Consider the following 17,702-nt stretch of genomic DNA (forward strand, 5'->3'; position numbering starts at 1 on the left):
TTGTGTACATTAACAAAATAAAAAGTATAAGAAAGAATAGCTAATGCCATCCCTCACATAATTTTAACTCAATAATCAAATAATCCTGGATGAATGAAAGATCATGCCGAATTACATTTTATGTAATTTTTGAAGTAGATAGTTATAAATAATTTATCTGAATCAGATTTGAAAAGAATGGATGCACCAGCCTGTATGATTTGTCGACAGCAATATTGGTTAGATATATTATTGGCCCTCATCGTATTTTAATACATATTGGCAAGATGAAGACTAAACTCTCAAGGGACCACTATCATCATCATCAAATAAATATAGGCTTTAATAACGTTTCTAGTCAATATGATGGGTGGAATTAATAGCATATGGCCATTTATTCAATACTTGCAAGTAGACAAATATATCATGATAAAATGACCATCAATGCGTAAAGAGCATTGTAACATTGTTTGCAAAATTTTGTAACCTGATTTTCATTTACCGGTACTTGATGTGTCTTTGTCTACATACATGTATGCAAATTTTCCACTGGCATCAACATTTATTTCTAAGGTATGAAATAGCAAAACTTAATTCCTGTGATAAATGCATTTCATTTATCAGCTGAGTGGCATGATTATAAACATGTAACAACTCTTTGACGTAATATTTCACGACCAAGTTATTTTGATTGATGTCTAGAAATGAAGTCTGATTAGCAATTTTCACAGCACATCAACATGTCATATGGTGCTTTAGAGATAAAATTAAATTATCAGTATGCCTTGTTATTGAAACAAGTCTTAAGAAACTAAAAGGTATAGAGAAAAAAAGAGAAAATTACCTAAAACCATTGATTTTAAATGTAGAATTTTATACCATGTGGCTAATCTTTACAACATAAACCCGTCATCATAATATAGCCAAGTTCGAGAAGCAATGTAGGATGTTAAAGTTACAATTTCATATTTTTAAGTTATATTTTTAAAATTTATTAAAATAAAGCCTTAAAGGCTCAATACCACTCTTGTTGTAACTGAATAATATGTCCCAATCTTTATTCTGGTCAACAAATTGTACTATTTTACAATATTCCAATTATTGGATGATACTAAATGAAATGAAATGAAATGAAATGGGGTTTAACGTCCTACTTTTTTGCTCCGAACTGGGCTAATGAAGACGAGCATACGCCATACAGTGTGCTATGAGGGAAATTTTGCCCGGACAGCGGCACTACGGCCTACTCTTATATCGAATTCCAACTGTCAAGGGATCTTTTACGTGCCCGCCAATGTGTACACGGGACCTCAGTTTTTCGTCTCATCCGAATGACTTGACAGCTGTCTTTGTCAGGCCCTCCGTCCTGCATCACTGACAAGGGGGAACCACGGCGGAAAATCTGGATGAACGTTCTCGGCCAATGCAGGGATCGAACATCCAACCTCCAGGCTAGCGAGCCAGCGTCTTACCCACTTAGCCACCGTGCTTCCCATTGGATGATACAAATTTCATCTTAACACACCTAATTTAAAAAATTGGAAAAATTCAAACTAAATGATTTGAAAAGCCTGACGTAATGCTTTTCAAATGCGACTTGGATTTAAAAATATTTTTGAACCCTCTGGACAAGTAAAATAGGATTTAATGGATAATTTACACAACAGGTAGGACACTAACACATCTAGTACTTAGAATAAGGCTATTTTTTATTTTTCTGGAGCTGTCAAGCCAGCAAGAGTATTATTGTTCCTTTAAAATAGATGGTATCTATAAACAGTCCTACCTTGTTAAAGAATAATCCTATTAATCCTATAATTCACTATTGCCAGTTGAGAAATTGGTAAAAATATCATTTTCAACTTCAAATTCAAATGTTTGAAGATATCTATTCCATGCGGGGGATAGGAAAACAAGGGAGTTAATTGTGTTATTGAAATTAAATGAAATGAAATGGGGTTTAACGTCCTACTGTTCTGCTCCTAATCTGGGCTAATGAAGACGGGCATACGCCATACAGTGTGCTATGAGGGAAATTTTGCCCGGGCAGCGGCGCTACGGCCTACTCTTATATCGAATTCCAACTGCCAAGGGATCTTTTACGTGCACGCCAATGTGTTCCCATTCGAAAGACTAGACAGCTGTCCTTGTCAGGCCCTCCATCCTGCATCACTGACAAGGGGGGAAATCACGCCGGAAAATCTGAATTAACTTTCTCGGACAATGCAGGGATTGAACACCCGACCTCCAGGCTAGCGAGCCAGCGTCTTAACCACTTAGCCACGTGATCCCCCTAATTGTGTTATTATTTCCTGTGTCAATGATTTTTAAGTGTGGGAAATAATGCCTATGATCGTATAATAGTGAGTTGATAACCTATTGAGCAAAAGACATAGAAATAATTATGTTTTGACTTTCTTAGAAAATATGAAATTCTCACTTTAAACAGTAAATCCCATTATTCATTTTATTAAATAGTATAAAATTTACTCCTGAGGTAGATCTCAGGTGTAAAAGAAGTATTGTATACAATTAAAAGGAAATGGTTCATCAGTTTCCATATACACTTAAAACCATTTTTCTATAACTGCTTTTTCAAGCACAATTCTCAAAGGTACCCATAGAAATTAAGTGAGAAAGAGAGAGAGAAATGGGGTTTAACGTCCACTCGACACAAACTAGGTCATTTCGGAACTTACATATGGTTTAATTGTATTTCTATAATTCGCTTGCGCGTAGGGGTCTTTAGCAGTGGGAGGAAACTGGAGAACCCGGAGAAAACCCACGAGGTTGGACAGGCGACCCTTCTCCTTGTCACGTACAACCGGGGATTCGAGACCACACCAGTTGACTCAATGACAGGTCTTGTGATACAGCACGACAGGTCTTGTGATACAGCACGCACGTGCTAACCATTCGACCATCCAACCCCTCCAGAAATTAAGTGACAGTATATTTTATTTATACCATGAGCTTGCAAATCAGTAGTATTTGCAGGGTGAACTATCATAATTTTCTGATATTTAAAATGAAATCATCATTATTTTCTGCTTTGGCAGTATTTTTTTGTCGTACCCAGATTTTTCTAAAAAAATCCCACTACAGTGTAATACTGGTCATTCATCAAATAATTGACCAATCAGATAGAAGGTACTTAAAGATGTTAAAAAAAACAAAAAAAAAAAGCTCAAAAACACACACACACACAATCAAAAATACTAGAAAATTATCATATTCCTGAACATAAAAGTGTTATGACAAAAAAAAGAACTTGAGTGGAAATCGTTACTAGTCAATTAAGACAACAACTTATGGATGTTGACCAAAACAATTCTCCATCTCGCTACTTCAATACATACATCCATTCATTCATCTGATCAATCTATAATTAGCCCGAGTGTTGAATAGTCACGACTCTTTCAACATTCAAGCTCTATAAATCCAGTCAATAAAGATCCTATCTTTACAATTGATTATCCTTAAAGACTAATCTTATTTGGGTATTTACTGAACTAAACTGGTACCATACTCATTCATTCTTAGATAAAGACAAGCTAGATGATAAAAACAATTAACGTCAATCAATTTAAGTTGATGATTTCTCTTGAAATGCTCAAGGATGGAAAAATTTGTCCATATTCACAAAATAAGACAACACCAGGAAACATTTGGTATCAAATAACGAAAGTAACACAAAATTTAATTTATAATCAATCTATTTAGAATATAATGGAACCATAATATTTCCTTTCATGTTTTGAGTTGGCCTATTTCATATTATTACAAATTTATTGGCCAATATATCAAATACAACAAAAATTATTAAGGACAGCAAACACATATAAAAAATTTATTTTTGACATTGCACAGGACAAATACATCAGAATGTTTATACAGTGTGTGATCTATGTACTGTACTTGATGACAACCGTAAATTTTACCTGCCTGTTATAAAGGGGAATATCCATTTTTTTCTGAATTGAAGGGGGTGCATGTTATATATGGCGATATTTTATACATGGGTGTTTATGGTAGTTCATATTATGTAAAATATAAAAACTTATTTATATCTTCAGTATTTAATTTTCAAGTTGATATTTCTATTCTGGATTTTATCATTGTTCTTTAAACTAATTTTATTCTTTTCTTAAAAGCCATTATGATTCTCGGCATCGAAAAAGAAGAAGCTAAAATCGTGACAAGTTTTTAATACAATTAGCTACTCCCACTTCGTCTCAAAAGATCTTCCATGACATTATCCAGTATAATAACCAGGCAATGTTTAAATGCTGCTTACAAGTATGCAAGAATACAAGAGTATATACTAACAGCTAGAGTCTTATAAAGATAGGATGCCAGGCAATGATAAATACGCCCACATCTAGTGCTGATGTCAAGTAAAATTTTACGCATCGATGCATCGGACGTAAACATCGATTCTCGTATCGATGCATCGGGAATTTTTTGCCGCCATTTTGTTAATCAAAAATTACAGTAAATAACATTAGTATTTCTGATAGAAACATAAATTTCCCTAACATTATCATTAGGCCTATTATAGAAATGTCGATTTATTTGAATAAATTTATTTCCACAATATTCTTCTGTTATTTATTATGCCATTAATATCGTCCGATTCACTTCAATTGACACTCGTTAGCCATTGTTCAAATTTGTTGTGAAGGCACGAGGGGTGAGTGTGTGAGGTGATTACAAGAGACAGTGTTTGTATTATTCATACAGAGCGTATCAAATCCTGTCTATAGGGGTTTATGAAGTATATTCTCTATTCCCCGTAGCAGAAAATAAGACTGAATCGTTTTAAAACTAGCGTTAAAAAGCGTCCACGAAATATTATCCTTCTGACAGTTCGTTTGGTCATTTAAATGAACCGTGAAATTGACCTTGGGGTTAAAGGACATGATAGCCAGGGGACGTAACCAGCAAACGCAGTCTTTGTAGTCACTGGAAAATGGAGATAAACATAACGGAAACGTAGGGTAAACAGGTCAAGCCTAATACTTTGTGCGGGATTCATTGAATTGTTCTGTTACATATATGTTGTTTTATTTTGAATTATAAAAAAAAAAACCAGAAAAACGTATTGAAAAGGTGTTTTTTATTTTAGTGGACGAACTTGTGAACTCCTCGGAGTCCTCAAACACATAAAGCTAATAATTAGTATTTGTTGCCGATGCATCGATAATACAAAAAAGGACCAAGAATCGAATCGGCGTCAGCCGAATTGATGCATTGGCGATGTATCGATACTTGATATCAGCACTACCAACAGCAGATACGTCATCCGAGCAGTCAACAAGGGTTGTCGCTAACATTTAGTATACAAAACATGTATTATCATGAATGTAGCTGTTCTATCTATCAGAAATGGTTGAAAATCAAGCGCCACAACTCCGGCAATATTTATTAGAAACTACTGCATGACCTTATAAACACTGCAAATAAGTCAACTGGATGGTGACTTTGGTCTCAAGAAAACATCCAGTACAGGATTTTAAAAAGTGACCAAGGTCATTAACTCCAGCAGTAATGATCTGATTTTGTTAAAAATTTATAGGTTTCACTGTCTCATGACCATAAACACTGTGTTTAAATTTAACGTAAATCAGACAATAACTTGATCTTTAGAGTGCGCACAAGATTTTTTAAGGTCTTCAAGAACAATAATTCTGAAAGTCAACAGACTTCTTTGTCTTCGAGTTGCGTCAACATACGCAGACATTCCAAAATTTTGCGTTTTTGCCCTCTACATCTGCGTGACTTAGAGCCTCTAAAAATACTCAATATAGAAGCATGTAAAGTCGTTTTGTGAACAACCCTATTTTAAGCGTCCTTATTTCATTGATATGCCTACTGTATTTAATCTAATGACGACTGGAGGTTAACGGCATGTCTATGGTTGACGGCACAGTCATTTCAATCTTTCACTTCGACAGGACGTAAAGAGAAAACTATCGCTATGAAAGCCAACATTTGATTGGCTGAATGTAAACAGTATATCTTGTTCTAGCCAATCCCAAGTCTTGTATGAAATGCGCTTTATTGCTTCCAATAGGATAGTTACGTAGGCTTACTGCCATGAACTTATGAATGAAATAAGAGGAAATATAAAAAACTACAAAGACTACGTGCAGTAGAGGTGTGTAAATGCCGGGTGAAGCACATAAATTGTACAAACTACGACATAGAATAATCTAATTATTCTCACGTCGGGGAAATTTTCTGTGTGTAAATTACGCAGCGTCCGTCAATATTTGCGTTTATTTTGAAAAAAATGTGTGAAATACGCGGATTTTTGCGTGACTGCGACCTCTGACTGTGTATCAATTTAAAGTCAATTGGATGACAACTTTGGTCTCTTAGAGCGTCCACAAGACTATTCAAAGAAGTCTGGGTCGGTAATTATCGGAAATCGTTGAAAATCAATAGGTTTCTTCGTTTCATGACCTTGACCATTATGTATAAACTTGAAGTCATCTTTAGCCTCTAGATCGTCCACAAGATTTTTCAAAGTGATCAAGGGCCATAACTCTGGCAGTAAATATGTGGGCATATAAAAACTGTTCTTCAGTATTAGGTCGCTTAATAAATGATAATATTATTAATATCCCTATGCTATAAAAATACACTATTAACAATACATTCCCACAATAATATATTTGATAAGTTATTTCTATAAAAGTATCCAGCATACGGAAAGTAGAGACACTAAATCTTGCTAAAAAAATACTGGTTTCCCAGAAAAACATACTGTTCGACTGAAGTAAGGGGAGAGAGTCTTATGTGTTGAGATATTCAAAGTTGGCAGGAGATCATCCAAGAATTTAATTAGGCATTGATATTTATGGTGAATGGACAGCGACTAATGACAAATACAAGCTGAAATGGGATTCTCCTTCAATGTCAAGTGACAAACAAAGCAGCTTAAAATAAATGGTTGTGGGATGGGGTAGTTTCCTTGAGATTAAAATGCTTTGAAAGAGATTTAAATGTTTTTAGGCATTGATATTTATGGTAAATTGACATCAACTAATGAAAAATACAAGCTCATATAGGATTCTTCTTCAATTAAGTCAAAAGACAAACAAAGCAGCTTAAAATAAATGGTTGTGGGATGGGGTAGTTTCCTGTAGATTAAAATGCTTTGAGAGGGATTTAAATGTTTTTAGCCCAGATATAATCATTGAATCATCAAAAACAATTCAAATTACAATAATGTAACATACCATTTTGTTATCAAAATAAATCTAGAATTGTGTTCCATTTTGTTAAAGGAGCTAAATCACTATTCTTTGGAACCTAGACACAAATTGGTCGCACTGCATAGAATAATGTAATAAACTGATTTACATTCAATCGTTTCTGTTTTTACTGTAACTTCTATTTAGTTGCGTTCAGCGAAATGCGCTAAGAGTTTGAATTGAATGGCAGTTTTTGGCGTCTGGTTATTCCAGTCTACACCGGTAGTATTTTCCTACATGGGATATGTTAAGCCTCATTCATCGGGTCGCTTCATACAACTGGCGCTCGAAAGCATTCTGGCACACAATTCGTGTGCCAATTTTAAAATTTTATTTTGCCTTTAATATTGGCTATCATGATCAGAAGCCCAACTTTTCAAGGTAAGATAACAACATCAATGTTAATTTGAATTGACTAATATGTCCTGTTTGCAATGTCAAAGACTGGATGATATTGAGTTAAAGACTTGCCTACTTTTTACCTTGATGCCAACTTTCAGTCAAGCGTTGATCTTCAACATACAATTTTATTGCCATAAACAATTAGATAAGAGGTCACGTAGGTGTCTTTTAACTTCATAAAAAAATATCTTAAGATTAACTTTGATAATGCAAAAGAATGTAAAACTGTTATTGACACTGTAAATTTTTCATCTTGTATACTTAAATTATAAGGCAATGTTGTTTACGAAGGAAAGCTTTTAATGCTTTAATCTCGAGGACAATACAAAACATTCAAACATCCCCCAGATTATTCCACCATAACAATGTTTGTCGGGGTTCAATACAAGACTAAAGCTAGTAAAAGAGTCCACACAACAGACAAAAGCCTGTAGCAGTGCCACTGGCAATATCAAGGGATCAATATTGGATTGGAACATGCAGTCATTGGCAACTAGTTATAGCGAGTCAGTTTTCAACTTATAGAGGCCGATTGGTCGGAGTTTTACAATTTGTAGTGTGTAGATTAGAGATCTGAGAGTAAAACGTGGAGAAATTGAGGCTGATCATCGCGACTATCATTAGAGTTGACAGTCAATTCTGTGGCTAATTATCTATAATAATGAATAATTGCACGCTTTTTAAATCTTGTCATTTGTAAGATTTTCTTACAAATTGTTGTGAAGGAGAAACCGTAAAGTCATCTAAAAAAAGAAAAGAAATGTGGCAAGTTCGAGGAAAGGAATTGACAAAAGTTAATGTGTAAAATAAGCACATGATACACAGGTATTAAATCAGGTATGTTGAAAATGAAAAATTACTTTTTAAAAACTCCAAATATAATCTTTTCACTTCTTAAAAAATACCTATTTTTAAATGCCTCTTACTTCATAAATATGTACAATATATAATAGTAGACTCCTAACAGAGCAATCAAAGGTTAAAAGAGTTCAAATATCAAAGACATTTATTGAGTTTTCCTTCAAAAGAAAACATTTGACATCTGTGTGTCAGGATGTTTTTGTCTGTCAAAACGTATCATCTACAGATATTATAATGTTTAATTGCACCATAGGGAGGTTTAATCATTATTCATTGTACATTGCATTGGGACTGTCAGCACACATGTCTTGTCACTGGCTGCATGCACTGTTATTAGGATGTGTTGCGCTAAAAGCACAAATTTTTCATCTGTGACTATGTCGAAAGCTATATATGTACGGGTACTTAACAATGATACAGTTGAAAAGTTTGAAAAGATATATTTGTTTTAAGATATTTTTTGTATATTTACATGGTGTACTATTAATTAATAGTATAAATGCATAAAAATACCATTGAAAAAAACAAATAAGTATAGTTAAAACAAAAAGAGTGGAGTGGACAAAATTACATCTGGCTATACATGTATTTAACTATTTATAAAGACATGTCTATAACAATCAATACATTTTCATTAATTTTAGTTCATATTATTGACTTTATTTAACAGATAAAAAAAAAAAAATATTAAAAAATGATAACAATTAAACCCATTAATTCTAGGTCTGTATGGAGCTCTCTAAATACTGTAATATTTTATCTTATTTAATTCTGGAAAACATTGTTATCATAATATCAAGAGCCTTGGGCCTAATAATGTGATCTGTTAGCAGAGCAAGTACCACTTCAAAATCTTGCCAGTTAGTTTTTGACATAAGCAAAATATTTTTGACGAAGAATATGACAATCATTCGTATTTTATACTTTTTTAATATAAAAACTATAAAGTTTATACTGTACTAATAGTGTTCTGGGATTAAATTAATGAAATCATAATTTTATTGCATGTATTGACTGGAAGGTAAGCTCTCCATTCACTGAAGACTGGCAAATACATGACTAAACCGATAGCCTTTGCGGTTGAGAAAGCACTGACTGTGTATTAAGAGAGTAAGAATCCAGTTTCCACACCAACCCTTTCTATAATTCATTTTTATTAATTACAATGCTTTGTTGGAAATATAATGAAAAAACCTAGAGATTTGCTAATTTCATAGCTCAATTTAAATGAAAGGATATATGATTAGTTAACTCATTGTCTAACAGGTGTAACTTCCAAGCTAATTTGACAATTATTAACAAAATCAGTCATTCAAATATGTGGTTAAGATTTTCAGACAATGAAATGAAATGGGGTTTAACTTCCTACTGTTCTGCTCCTATACTGGGCTAATGAAGACGGGCATACGCCATACAGTGTGATAGGAGGATAATTTTGCCCGGGCAGCGGCACTATCGCCTACTCTTATTATATCGAATTCCAACTGCCAAGGGATTTTTTACGTGCATTCCAATGTATACACGGGACCTAGGTTTTTCGTTTCATCCGAAAGACTAAACAGCTGTCCTTGTCAGGCCCCCCGTTCTGCACCACTGACAAGGGGAAACCACGTCGGAAAATTTCAGACAATGAACAATAAGACTAATTTATGTTGAATATGTTCAGACTCTTCAGAGCTCAGTACAGATTGTTTATACGGTAACCAGAAAAATAATGATTTGAAATTTATTTTTTATCAAGGAATTTCACATTATAAAATAAGTTGCCTTATAAATGATAACAGATAATGTCTATGCTATAAACCAATGGCAAATTAAATTCGTCACGGTCCTGATGGTGCCAGATGTGATTTTTCTTTCTCCTTGGCATTTTTCTGGTTATTCGATACAATAATAATTATAGTTGAGACAGAAAGGTCTAAGAGTTACCTGATAGAACTGTCTACGTACACAAATTATCCAGTCTTGATAATAAATATCAATCAATGTAATGGCCATACAACCTACCGGTACGTAGAATACTAACTACATATACAACTAATTAAAGTGACCCAACAAAAGAAAAGTAATTATAAGCAAACAAAACAAATATCAAGTAGGGGTTTGTTAATTCACTTTTGACATTTGTATTAACTGTCCGTAATTGAAAATTTGCTTGCTGTCATCCATCGAAATATTCTGGCCTTTTTCATTTGGGTCTATATATTATGACCAATCAAAGAAAACAAGATTAATGTATAATCCAGGACTTCCACTTCATAATGCACAGCAACTTTGCAAATTAAATTCATATTTCCTGTTTTTCTTGGCGGTACAATATCCCAGATTCTAAGTAAAAATAAATATGTACATGTATGTATAATCCAAGATTTCCACTTCAAAATTGTGACTGTCAACCGTGTTTGATAATGCACAGAAACTTTGTAAATTAAATTCATATTTTTGTTGATGGACCTCATGCATTAATTTATTAACCTTATATAGGTATAGCCAGGGCAGAGGCAGTCAACTGGTCAGAGGCCTGGGCTCTCGACTACAATAGAGAGAGAGAGAAATGGGGTTTAACGTCCACTCGACACAAACTAGGTCATTTCGGGTCTAACATATGGTTGGATTTTATTTCAATAATTCGCTTGCGCGTAGGGATCTTTAGCAGTGGGAGGAAACCAGAGGACTGGGAGAGAGAGAGGAGAGACAGATTTAAGGTCCACTCACACAAACTAGGTCATTTTGAGACTAACATATGGTTTAATTTTATTTCAAAAACTTGCTTGCACGTAGGGGTCTTTTGTAGCACCATGGGTCTTTCTGTCAGACGTGGAGAGCGGGGAACTAAATCCGGTCACCACATTCTACCTACGACCCATGCATCTTTTCTTACTATATCTTAGTAGCCTTGTGATTGTCTAGTATTTACACTCATTATCTTTGCTTCCCCTTCACATTGTGTATTTAGTTCTTCTTATCTAGCCTTGACATCGAGAGTTTATTATGGTCTGGATAAGTTAATTAATGTTTCATTGATAATTTAGATAACATTTCAGGCCTAAAGAAAGACTTGTAATAAAGCAGATTTTGCTCTTGCATAATGCATGTTTAAGATATTTGTCTTACCAGGAATAACAATGCAACAGTTCATTTTTACATTTTATACATTAAGCTGCTTACATAAATGTATGGTACAATGCATAATAGAATAAAGTCATTCTCTCAAACCTCATCCAGCCAGAATCGCTGGACGAGTCTGCTGATAGAAACTGCTACATCATATGGTCTAGGAACTCAGATGGTAATCTCTCCGGAATGAAAATCTGTCTTAAAAAGGAATCATGGACATCACACATAGACTAGGCTATTCATGACCCTGAACCTGTGCAATTACTGATATGACTGGCTATGTTTTGTTTCTATAACTCTTTTTATGTGTCAACCTGTCACTTATATTTTTACTGCACATTTAGTACAGTTGGCCAAAGACATTAATTAATGAAATATAATGCCACCATTAATTATAAGAGCAAAAATTCTAGCAAAAGTCTTACACTTTAGCAGTGGGAGGAAACCGGAGGACCCAGATAAAAAACACAAGGTTGGACATGAAACCCTACTCCTTGTCATGTACAAGCGGGGAATCAAAACCACGCCATTCGACTCAAATAACAGACCTTTTGATCCAACGTGCATGCGTTAACCATTCGGCCGCCCAATCCCCATCAAAGTGAAAGAAAAATCAAGTCCACCTATATCTATTGGCATCAATATAAAAGAATCCTTGACAATTTGAATAAAGGATGAGTAGTAGGTGGAAAGACCACTATCCGGGCAGAATTCTCCTACTGCACCATGCAAATGGAAATAAAAATTACCATGCTTGTCTGAAAATGACCCATGTAAGTTATTTTCCGTTGACTCTGCATTAAACTCCTTTCCTATGTATTGTAGACTGTAAGATTTGTGAAAGATAACCTTGGGGATAAGTTACATCCCAAAACATACAATTACAGACAGCATTGACAATTAGGGAGTTATCGGATATTTTTGTTGACACTAAGTGCTGTACCACACTCAGAATATATGGCAATGTCGATCTGTATCCCACTTTATGAAACAAGTTGCACAATTGGGAACTTACTCAGTTTCTAATGTAGTCCCATTGCTACTCTTATTACCACTGCTGGGAATTATCATTATAGACAAAGTAAATGGACTTGTATAATCCTGGTTAAAGGTCATTGAAGAATAGAATGTGGTCGGACAATACAAGAAAAAAAAACCTTGTTTATTCTGTGACATCTTAAAAATTGATCCCGGCATAACCTTGCGTAAAGTTGACAATAAACTTGTAAATCTGCCAGACTGATCAATATAAATAATCATTGTTCATGTATAATTATGATATTATATAATATTAATAAATATCAATATATTCATCAACATAAACATACAATCCAATATTCTCTGTCATTTCTGACTTCCCTCTAATTCAAGAGTTAAGGGCTATTGATCAAAAGTCCATTAGCAAATAAAATATGCCGTTTTCCAAATTGACTATAAGCAGTTCAATCAAATGTTTAAATAAGATTGTGTACAAAATTTGAGACAAATATATTAATATGATATAGAGACTTTCCAAGATCAAATATAGTGGATTTGAAAGGTTTCAGTAAATATTTGTGCAAATTGAGTGTATTTTAGTCTGGGGCTATCTTGACAGTGATAATCATATCGCATTTAAGGGAAGACTCCATATGCAGTAACCATATCTTCTCTGGTTATGAAATACAGCTCTAATAATGATTGCCTGTGATTATCTGTAATGAAATCAAAACATTAATGTCCCCTATTTTACTTTTATGTTGTTCCCTCTGATACTTACACCTCCAATTTTCAGCTTCATAAATGTAGTTAGATTTTATGACATCTTCAAGTTTGTGAAGAAGAATTGTCCTATAGCACTATCTAGTGTTTCTTTCTAACATCAGACTGCCGTTTTAAATACAGCCACATTCACAAATACTGACAGTGCGAGTAGCTTTTTGCCGACTTCAAAGAATTAAGGATGATGAATACAATAATTTGAAACTCTTATTCTAAATTTAGCTCTCATACTTAAGGAAGATAATCTTCTCAACAGATTCTATCTTTAAAAGTAATTTTAGTTATTGATTACAGTCAAGTTATATTGATCAATTCCTATAACAAGTCAAATGTCATTTTTATACGCCCACAAAATACTTAAGCAATGTTCCATTACAACCTATTATTTTAGAGATGTAACAATTCTAAGAGAGAGAGAGAGGGGGAGAGAGAGAGAGAGAAAGAGAGAGAAAGGCTGAAGTCCACTTGACACAAACTAGGCCATTTCCAGGCTAATATAGTGCAATTTTATTTTAATAATTCACTTTCGAGTAGGGGTCTTTAGCAGTGGGAGGAAACTTGAGGACCCACAGAAAACCCACAAGGTTGGACAGGCGACCCTACTCCTTGTCACATTCAAGCAGGGAATCAATGCAAATAAATGAAATGAAATGAGGTTTATATAGTCATACTTCTCTGCACCAACTTGGCTAATGAACAAGGGCATATTCCATTAGGCCTAATACGTAGAAAATTGTCCCGGACGTAGATGTTTCTTTCTACTTTTCATCAAATTCCAACTGTCAAGGGTTCTTTAATGTGCACAGCAACAAATTTACAAGTCAGGCTAGATGTTCTGTTTTCCTGGTTAATTTAAGCCAGCTACGAATACTTACTAAGCCACTATCACACTGATCAGCAGTCACTGATAGGGATGACATTGATGCAACTTAATGAGCCCCAAATATTAACTTTTTTCCCTCTGCAAATTAAATTCTAGAATATTAAATTAGAAAAATAAATAAAGGTGTTTCAAGTATATGTAGGTAAAAAATATTTCCCATTCAGTGTAAATGGGTATTTAAATGAGTAAAAGGTGCCATTCTGCCTGGACTAGTAGCGTCTTATGTAAACAATGCAGTGCCATTCAGCCAATGATTGACACAGTGTGATGTGACGTCACATGATAAAGCAGTCATCTTTTACAGAGCTATAATATTAGTCTTCACAATACCACTGTGAAACAGATTGAGCCGCCGGGTCCTCCATTAAGCACATGATTCAACCACCAGAGTTGTGGTACACTACCTGTACTGTAAAAAATTTTATACCCTTATTGAAAATTGTACTTGGAAAAAGTTTTGGACTTATTTTTTTTTTTAAAGCAAAGGTCTGTAATCATTACTTGAGCAATTTTCTTATTCCTCGCGACGCAAACTACAACATTTTGCAGCATTCCGTATCCACTGCTGACACTACAATATTTTTCAACATTCGGTATCCACTGCTGACGATGTTTGGTGAGATATATTGATGGGTTTAATCCGAACAAATACAAACCAGGAGATTATTTACAATTGGTTGATATATATGTTAAATAATCAATGAAATTTTAGCATGGATAAAATTAGATGAAAATTTCAACTATATATCTGACGTTGTCCCTTTAATAGAACAAGATAGAGTTTGAGTAAATAAGTAATTAGTTCATATCTTTACTTTATGATATTGATCTCTGAACATTATACTCAATATATGAATAATTTGTGAGGTTTTATTGGAATGATTGTGATTATGACCCATTCACACTCCATTTAATGAGCTTATTTAATGTAATTTAGCACGAAAATTCTCCTGGTAATATACTGGTCAATGATGTAACGCTGTAATTGTACTATAAAATGTCACGAGGCTCCATTAACTTATTACAGCATGGACAATGATGTATCACCTTGGCTTCCATATTGGCAATTAACCCTATTGTACTAATATAATTGAGTAAACAGTTAAGGTGCACTGATATCAAATTCACCCCATGAAAACTAGGACTGACAAAATACATCTGGAAACATGGAATGGGGTTACTATATTAACTGCTAGACAGAACACTCTCTGGTTATGTTCATTTTCGTCATAGAGAGAATTTACATTTTCTAAAGAATTTTGCAATCTCTGTTAACCATTCATCCCCCCCAGCTAAAATATTTCCAGAAACTGGAACGGGGTTAATAATATATTAAGTGCTCCTGAACACTTTTAAGGAACCAGTATTCTGGTTTTGTACATTTTTGTCAGGGTCAAAAACAGAATTTATATTAAGGATTTTGGAATCGGTTACTTTAGAGCTTTTTGTCCGTCTGTCCGTTTCCCCCACTAAAATTTTAAAGTTTTACAAGGATAATATAAAACCCTGTTTTCATGTCACCAGGACAACCTGTAGATTCTAGAACTTTACAACAATCAAGACTGTCTTTGATCAATAACGGCCAATGGAATTCCTTCATTAGAGGCTATAATACTTGTCAAACACTTAAATCATGGCAATTTCCGTCAAGTTCCATCAATTCTCATCAGTTCGATCACTATCTAATGTAATAAGTACTCTCAACAATTCAATGACTCAAGCCAACAATAATTGGAAAGACATCCATACAAATGAATGTGTCACCATTCTAGTAGACTACCCTTTACAATATGTACAACTAGAAAAGATGTCATGAATGTGTGGTCATGAGAGTTCTTTGGTGCCCTAAAGCCGAGAACACACTAGATGAATGATTCGGCCAAATAAATGGCCGCTGAATTTCGCCTACTGTGCTCGATGCTGAATTTGTATTCGCTCCAATCAAATATGTTTGATATTTTCGGCCGAATATTCATTCACCATCTTTTTATTCACCCAAGCATTCACCCGATTTTGTAAAATTCATTAACCAATCACCACTGATCTCGAGAAGTAACATGATTGTTTGAAGACAAAATGGAGATTATCATGGCTTCATAACTGCCAATGTCTTCCTCGGCAAATTCTCGAACGAGATTGTTAAAACTGTGTGTCTCAGCAATGGATTCAAGTTTTCACCCAGTTACACCTATTCTCTTACTTCTTTCCACAGAGATGCATGCGGCGTAAAATTTAAAAAATCCCAATGCCGCAGCTATTTTTTTTTTCTTTTTCTTGGTTGCTGCCATGTTTAATCATGTGACAATGATGCAATTGACTGGTTAAACTGGCCTAGAATTCGTCTAGTGTGTCCACTTATTCGGCCAAATGATTTGGGCAGGAATTCACCTAGTGTGTCTGCTGCTATATATTCTGGAGACGTTTGAAGACAACTAAATCATAAATAGTACAATATACATGTACAACATAAAGTATTACAAATTCACTGCTGTATATTAAATAAAAGTATTAAATTACAAAATATACATTTATATAATATATGGTTAATAATTTGTCCATACAACATAGCATAAAACTTAGAGCCTTCAACTTATGAAATTCAGGACCATAACATTGCTCCAGTTAATAATACTTGATATCATTTCTCATTTAGCTCACAAATTTTCATTCGGCAATCAATACATTATACAAAATATTGTTCAATGGAATATGATACAACATAAGTCTGGACTTGGATTTCATAAGCCAAACACTATGAGTTTAAGAAAAATTCTGCAACACAGTCGAGTCACCAGTTTAAATACAAAAATGCAATAACAAAAAACTTTAACTATGTGAACTCAATAAAACTATAGTTTTTAAGAGAAAGAAAAGTCTTTACGGTCCTTGGTCCCGATCCGGAATAAGATAAATAGTTTTATTTGTCAAAGTGTGAAATTTCTCCTCGAATTAGATGCATTAGCTAATAACTTTAAAGCAGAAATAAATAAATAAAAAAAATGTAAAACTCTAATATAAAATCCACGGTTAAAATTCAATTTCATTTGAAGAAACTCATTTGATGAAGACTTGAAACTATAATCTAAAATCCAAAGTTCAATTTCATCTGAAAAAACTGATTTGATGAGTTGATGAAAAATTCATGTTTTGAAATGGATTGAGAGTAATGTGAGACTTGTTTATGGTACATCTGATCAACTGGTTGACTGATTAACTTTCAAGGTCAAAGTCAATCAATCAGTGTTTACTCTAATTATTGATGTCCACTCTTCTATCTGCAGACTGTCTTAATAGAATTTGCATAAATGCATAACAAATTGATCATACATGTAACTGAAGATGTCAAATGAATGATTTAAATGAAATGATTATGGTGTTACGGCCTATTTTGATTTCTAGCAATTTGAGGATCTATGATGTACTGCCAATTGTACGAG

At 34.0% G+C, this 17,702-nt stretch overlaps 1 protein-coding gene across 2 annotated transcripts in view; it reads right to left on the reverse strand.

The window, feature by feature from the left end:
• LOC126816656 (centrosomal protein of 78 kDa) overlaps window positions 1-17,702 on the reverse strand; it is a 98,131-nt gene that overhangs the window by 40,358 nt on the left and 40,071 nt on the right. The window lies entirely within an intron of this gene.

Source organism: Patella vulgata, chromosome 3, assembly GCF_932274485.2.
Source record: "Patella vulgata chromosome 3, xgPatVulg1.2, whole genome shotgun sequence".
Lineage (NCBI taxonomy): Eukaryota > Metazoa > Mollusca > Gastropoda > Patellidae > Patella > Patella vulgata.